The sequence below is a fragment of the Schistocerca cancellata genome, unplaced genomic scaffold (genome assembly GCF_023864275.1).
Source record: "Schistocerca cancellata isolate TAMUIC-IGC-003103 unplaced genomic scaffold, iqSchCanc2.1 HiC_scaffold_51, whole genome shotgun sequence".
In the NCBI taxonomy this organism is placed as follows: Eukaryota; Metazoa; Arthropoda; class Insecta; order Orthoptera; family Acrididae; genus Schistocerca; species Schistocerca cancellata.
In genome coordinates this window covers 27501-33342 of record NW_026046114.1, presented here as the reverse complement: position 1 = coordinate 33342, position 5842 = coordinate 27501, and the positions used below count along the sequence as shown (strand labels likewise).

The following is a 5842-nucleotide window of genomic DNA, read 5'->3' as shown; positions in this document are numbered from 1 at the left end:
ACTGATGACTGTGTCGTTGCGATAGTAATCCTGCTCAGTACGAGAGGAACCGCAGGTTCGGACATTTGGTTCACGCACTCGGCCGAGCGGCCGGTGGTGCGAAGCTACCATCCGTGGGATTAAGCCTGAACGCCTCTAAGGCCGAATCCCGTCTAGCCATTGTGGCAACGATATCGCTAAGGAGTCCCGAGGGTCGAAAGGCTCGAAAATACGTGACTTTACTAGGCGCGGTCGACCCACGTGGCGCCGCGCCGTACGGGCCCAACTTGTTTGCCGGACGGGGCACTCGGGCGGCGCTGTCTGGGATCTGTTCCCGGCGCCGCCCTGCTCCTACCGGTCGACCATGGGTGTCTATATTTCGATGTCGGGACTCGGAATCGTCTGTAGACGACTTAGGTACCGGGCGGGGTGTTGTACTCGGTAGAGCAGTTGCCACGCTGCGATCTGTTGAGACTCAGCCCTAGCTTGGGGGATTCGTCTTGTCGCGAGACGAGACCCCCGCGGCTGGGCGCCAGGGGCACGTGTGTATCTTGTAATTTGTTTCTTTGTGCTTGGCATCTCTGGGCGTATCGGTCCGGCCGGGCGCAGCGCACCCAGGGCGCTGCATTGGGTGCGGCGGACTCGGGCGTATCGGTTTGCGGGCCCCTTGCCGCTGGCGTGGGTGCTGCGATGGGTGCCGCCTCCGTGCGCGCGGGGGAGGCGGCGGCGGCGGCCGGGCGCGTTGTGGTCCGCCGCGCTACAGCGTATCGCTTTGTCAGCCGGTGATGGGTGCCAGACGGGCGGTGTCGGCCCACCGGTCGGAGCGTCGCGTGGAGGCGGCGGTGTCGGGTGGGTGCCGTGCGGCGGTCGCGGTGCCCGGCAGGCAACGGTGAGTGTACGCCGGCGGGCGCGCGCGCTGTGTGGTAACGTAGCGTAGACCGCAGTACGGTGAACTCCGATACCTCTAAACTATGGATGTGAAATAAAATATAATAAGACATGATGCTCCGCAAGAAAATAGACTTGGGAAAGGGTGTGTCGTTGGCAAGTCCCCGGGGCGGTTAGTGTGTGTGGTGATAAGTCTGTAGGGCGCGATGTATGCTGTTTACATGTCTTTGGCGCTGCGGTGAATTATTATTATTATTGCGAGGGCACGAGAGATGCAACAGATGTGAACATCATTTAGTTGCAACGCTGGGCAGTGTTATAGATCTACAACGAGTAATAGGAGGGTAGGAAAATATGGGCAACGGTTCGCGCGCGCCCTCTGGTCCTGACATCAACGTCCACAATAAACAGACCATACCGCCCTCTATGGGACGACGCTGACACCGCCACCCACAGACACAACACAGCCATCTATGAGAATGTGACCAAACTACATTGCCGTCTGGCCCAGAAACGACACCTCCATCTACAGGAATCCAACGGAACTACACCAACCATACTGCCAAACCACAGCATCGCCATCTATGACAATGTGACGAAACCACATGCAATAGCCCCATCTACGCGAATCGGACGACACTACGTCCACCATGTCGCGCGCAACACGAAAACTAAATACCGCCATCTGCAAGTCTCCCGAAACATGACCTGCTGCACCGACGATACCGCCATCTATGAGACGCCACCCCGACTACGACATCGCTAGGTCCCACAGTACCCATTTTTCGACGCCACCCACAAAGCCTGCATCATCTGTCCACCACAGGAACCCGAACGCCAGTGCCTGCGTCGCACGAAGTAGTCAACCGACAATCACTCCACCCGCACCCGCACGTGCCCCACCCCAACCGCCCAAATCGCAACCCAAGCGGATGAACGGCGGACTCTTCCCGCACTCGTACGTTGCAATCCACCCCTATATCTTGCGTTTCATGACGAGTTATATCCAATATGCCAAATTCCCGCTGTCCCTATACATGCTGTAAGTCTGTGCACACAATATGAACCACACCTCAGCGAGACACTCCATCACACATTACTCTCTGCCTGTAACAGACACAGATACGATATGTAAGCACCAGCATGGACCAACGTCCGGTGCATCCTCTCCGCCACAGTACACCATCCACACTATGATAACCACACCAGGGGGTCCAATTATAAAATAGAATATCCCACCCGTCCAACATCCACAATTGCTCAGATAAGCCACCAACACCCACACATGTCCTACACAGGGGTGCACCCAACACCACCACACTGCCTCCTGTTACGGCACAGAAACAATGGCAGGAATGAATCACACAGGTCTGCCACTCCCTTGCCGCAACCACAGACGCGGCGCGCCTCCAGTCACGAGCGAAAAGCGCATCCTGACGAGACAGAACTGCTGTGACATACTGACGCTGCCTCAGACATTCACTTACAATGATCACTACCAACGAACCTGCCCCCCCCCCCCCCCCCCCCCCAAACACACTATCTCTTACCATGTTGTGTACTGTAATCCAACCCATTTTGCACCTTAACCTAACCAAATTTGTAACGCAATTTGTACCGCAATGTAACGCAATTTGTACCGCAATGTAACGCAATTTGTACCGCAATGTAACGCAATTTGTAACGCAATTTGTGTCTTAACCTAACCCACGTTGTGCCTTAACCTAACCCACGTTGTGCCTTAACCTAACCCACGTTGTGCCTTAACCTAACACACGTTGTGCCTTAACGTAACCCACGTTGTGCCTTAACGTAACCCACGTTGTGCCTTAACGTAACCCACGTTGTGCCTTAACGTAACCCACGTTGTGCCTTAACGTAACCCACGTTGTGCCTTAACGTAACCCACGTTGTGCCTTAACGTAACCCACGTTGTGCCTTAACGTAACCCACGTTGTGCCTTAACCTAACCCACGTTGTGCCTTAACCTAACCCACGTTGTGCCTTAACCTAACACACGTTGTGCCTTAACGTAACCCACGTTGTGCCTTAACGTAACCCACGTTGTGCCTTAACGTAACCCACGTTGTGCCTTAACGTAACCCACGTTGTGCCTTAACGTAACCCACGTTGTGCCTTAACGTAACCCACGTTGTGCCTTAACGTAACCCACGTTGTGCCTTAACCTAACCCACGTTGTGCCTTAACCTAACCCACGTTGTGCCTTAACCTAACCCACGTTGTGCCTTAACCTAACCCACGTTGTGCCTTAACGTAACCCACGTTGTGCCTTAACGTAACCCACGTTGTGCCTTAACGTAACCCACGTTGTGCCTTAACGTAACCCACGTTGTGCCTTAACGTAACCCACGTTGTGCCTTAACGTAACCCACGTTGTGCCTTAACGTAACCCACGTTGTGCCTTAACGTAACCCACGTTGTGCCTTAACCTAACCCACGTTGTGCCTTAACCTAACCCACGTTGTGCCTTAACCTAACCCACGTTGTGCCTTAACCTAACCCACGTTGTGCCTTAACCTAACCCACGTTGTGCCTTAACCTAACCCACGTTGTGCCTTAACCTAACCCACGTTGTGCCTTAACCTAACCCACGTTGTGCCTTAACCTAACCCACGTTGTGCCTTAACCTAACCCACGTTGTGCCTTAACCTAACCCACGTTGTGCCTTAACCTAACCCACGTTGTGCCTTAACCTGCTCTGTAATTGGCATATGACACGTTACATTAATCTAGTGTTGTCTAACCACAACCCTCTGAATATAGTTCGCTACTCGCACCGCCCACCCTCTTGTGTGTCGTTTCATGTTGAACACTTCGCAAGTGTTGCTTACTTTTTACATGCTCCCGCTGTACACTGTAATGTGGACAACTGCAGGATGTACATCGCCCCCCCCCCTCCACCCTGCCTTCGCACGCTGGTCGTTCAGGTGCTTGCGTGTTCAATGCCCTTCGCAGCTGTTCACTGGCATTCGCATGTCGAAGCGCTCAGTCTACGTCGTGGTACGGCCTGTGTCCACTGTCCGCTGATATCGTAAGCTTAATCCTCACATTGTACTGCACATAGGTCCGTATGTACTGAATGATACGCTGTGGCACATGTGTGACCGTACGACTGCGCCCAACAACAGCGAACCATACGGTCCAAATGTTGTGCACTCAGCCACGTGCCGTCTCCCCATAACAGCTACATTGCAGTGTGGTACGCCATAGAGACGTGTGGGAGTAACGGACGCCCTGGATGGCGATCAGCATGAGCCGTCTGTTGATGTAGTGGCGCGTGTATTCAAACGTAGTCGTCTCTTCTCACACAGTGTGATAGCATGGTGCACCGCGTTCCACATCTGCGACATGGTACAGATGCTGGTTGACAGTCGGTCTCGTAATGGACATCGCATACGTAGGGGGCCACCTCCCACGTGTTCTCTAGTCGTGCACATTTTGTTGCGTGTATGTGGGCAGACGTAGTGTGTCGTGACACCTAACAGACAGGTATGCAATAATCGTTGCATTTGCAAACTGGGATGGACGTCTACGTTTGCTGGTGACGTGACGCAACGCAAATGAACAACTGGTAAACCCATTGTGGTGCGGTTGTTGTTGCTGGAGGTAAATCAGTAAGGGCAAATCTGTGTGTGAAGCGATACGCGGCGGTGGCTGGGTGGGACCGTCCCCGGCCGGTGAGGGGGGGCCGCCCGGCGTGCTGGCCGCGCGGTGCGTGGGCGCACGCGCTACAGCCGGCTGGTGGGGGCGCCCAGTGGCAGGCGCGCCGGTCGACGGACGCGGCAGGCGGCGCAGCTGCGCGCCGGGGCACCCTGCGCGCGGCGCCGGGCGGCCAAAGTGGGTCCTCGCGGGCCCGGTGCGAAGCGCGGTGGACATCTGCAGTGTGCTGGTCCGACTGAGGACTGTGTGCGTTGAGGATGCGCCGCCGCCCGGCACTCGGCGCCGCGACGCCGTCTGCTGCTCGGTCGCCCCAGCGGTTCTCGCTGGTGGTTTGTATCGCAGTTGTGCAGACGTGTTGGCACGTGCGCTGTGCTGGGAGAGTTCGCTTCGGCACCCACGTGGGGCCTTTGCCCTTCTGTGGCGCTGGCGTTGGAGCTGCCGGTCACCGTAGGTGGCGCGTGTTGTCTCCCGCCGGCAATGCCACGACAGCACGCTCCCGGGCCTCTGTCGGCAGCGGCAAGCTCAGTTGGGAGCACGGGTGGTCGCACCTAAAGCGTCTACTCGCCTAACTCCGGGCGATTGCGCCTCTCTCGAACCCGACCAAGTACTTAGGACGGCGCTGCGCGCCGCCGGGACCTGAGAGGGTTTCGAGGTGTATTGTGCAGGGGAGCTCAGCCTCCTCCTGTTTGCAGAATAATTGAGCGGACGCTTGCGTGTTCGCGCGGGCCCCTGGGACACACTCCCGGGCGGCCGGCTGCTCAGCTCTAGTTGACGCAGCTCCCTGGTTGATCCTGCCAGTAGTCATATGCTTGTCTCAAAGATTAAGCCATGCATGTCTCAGTACAAGCCGCATTAAGGTGAAACCGCGAATGGCTCATTAAATCAGTTATGGTTCCTTAGATCGTACCCACGTTACTTGGATAACTGTGGTAATTCTAGAGCTAATACATGCAAACAGAGTCCCGACCAGAGATGGAAGGGACGCTTTTATTAGATCAAAACCAATCGGTCGGCTCGTCCGGTCCGTTTGCCTTGGTGACTCTGAATAACTTTGGGCTGATCGCACGGTCCTCGTACCGGCGACGCATCTTTCAAATGTCTGCCTTATCAACTGTCGATGGTAGGTTCTGCGCCTACCATGGTTGTAACGGGTAACGGGGAATCAGGGTTCGATTCCGGAGAGGGAGCCTGAGAAACGGCTACCACATCCAAGGAAGGCAGCAGGCGCGCAAATTACCCACTCCCGGCACGGGGAGGTAGTGACGAAAAATAACGATACGGGACTCATCCGAGG

The 5842-nt window shown here is 55.8% G+C and overlaps 1 non-coding gene across 1 annotated transcript in view; it reads left to right on the top strand.

Moving 5' to 3' along the window:
- The first annotated feature begins 5326 nt into the window (after positions 1-5326).
- LOC126110993 (small subunit ribosomal RNA) overlaps positions 5327-5842 on the top strand; it is a 1909-nt gene continuing 1393 nt past the window's right edge. The window contains exon 1 of the ribosomal RNA XR_007524075.1: positions 5327-5842. This exon is cut by the window's right edge and continues 1393 nt beyond it. This is a non-coding gene — a ribosomal RNA (small subunit ribosomal RNA).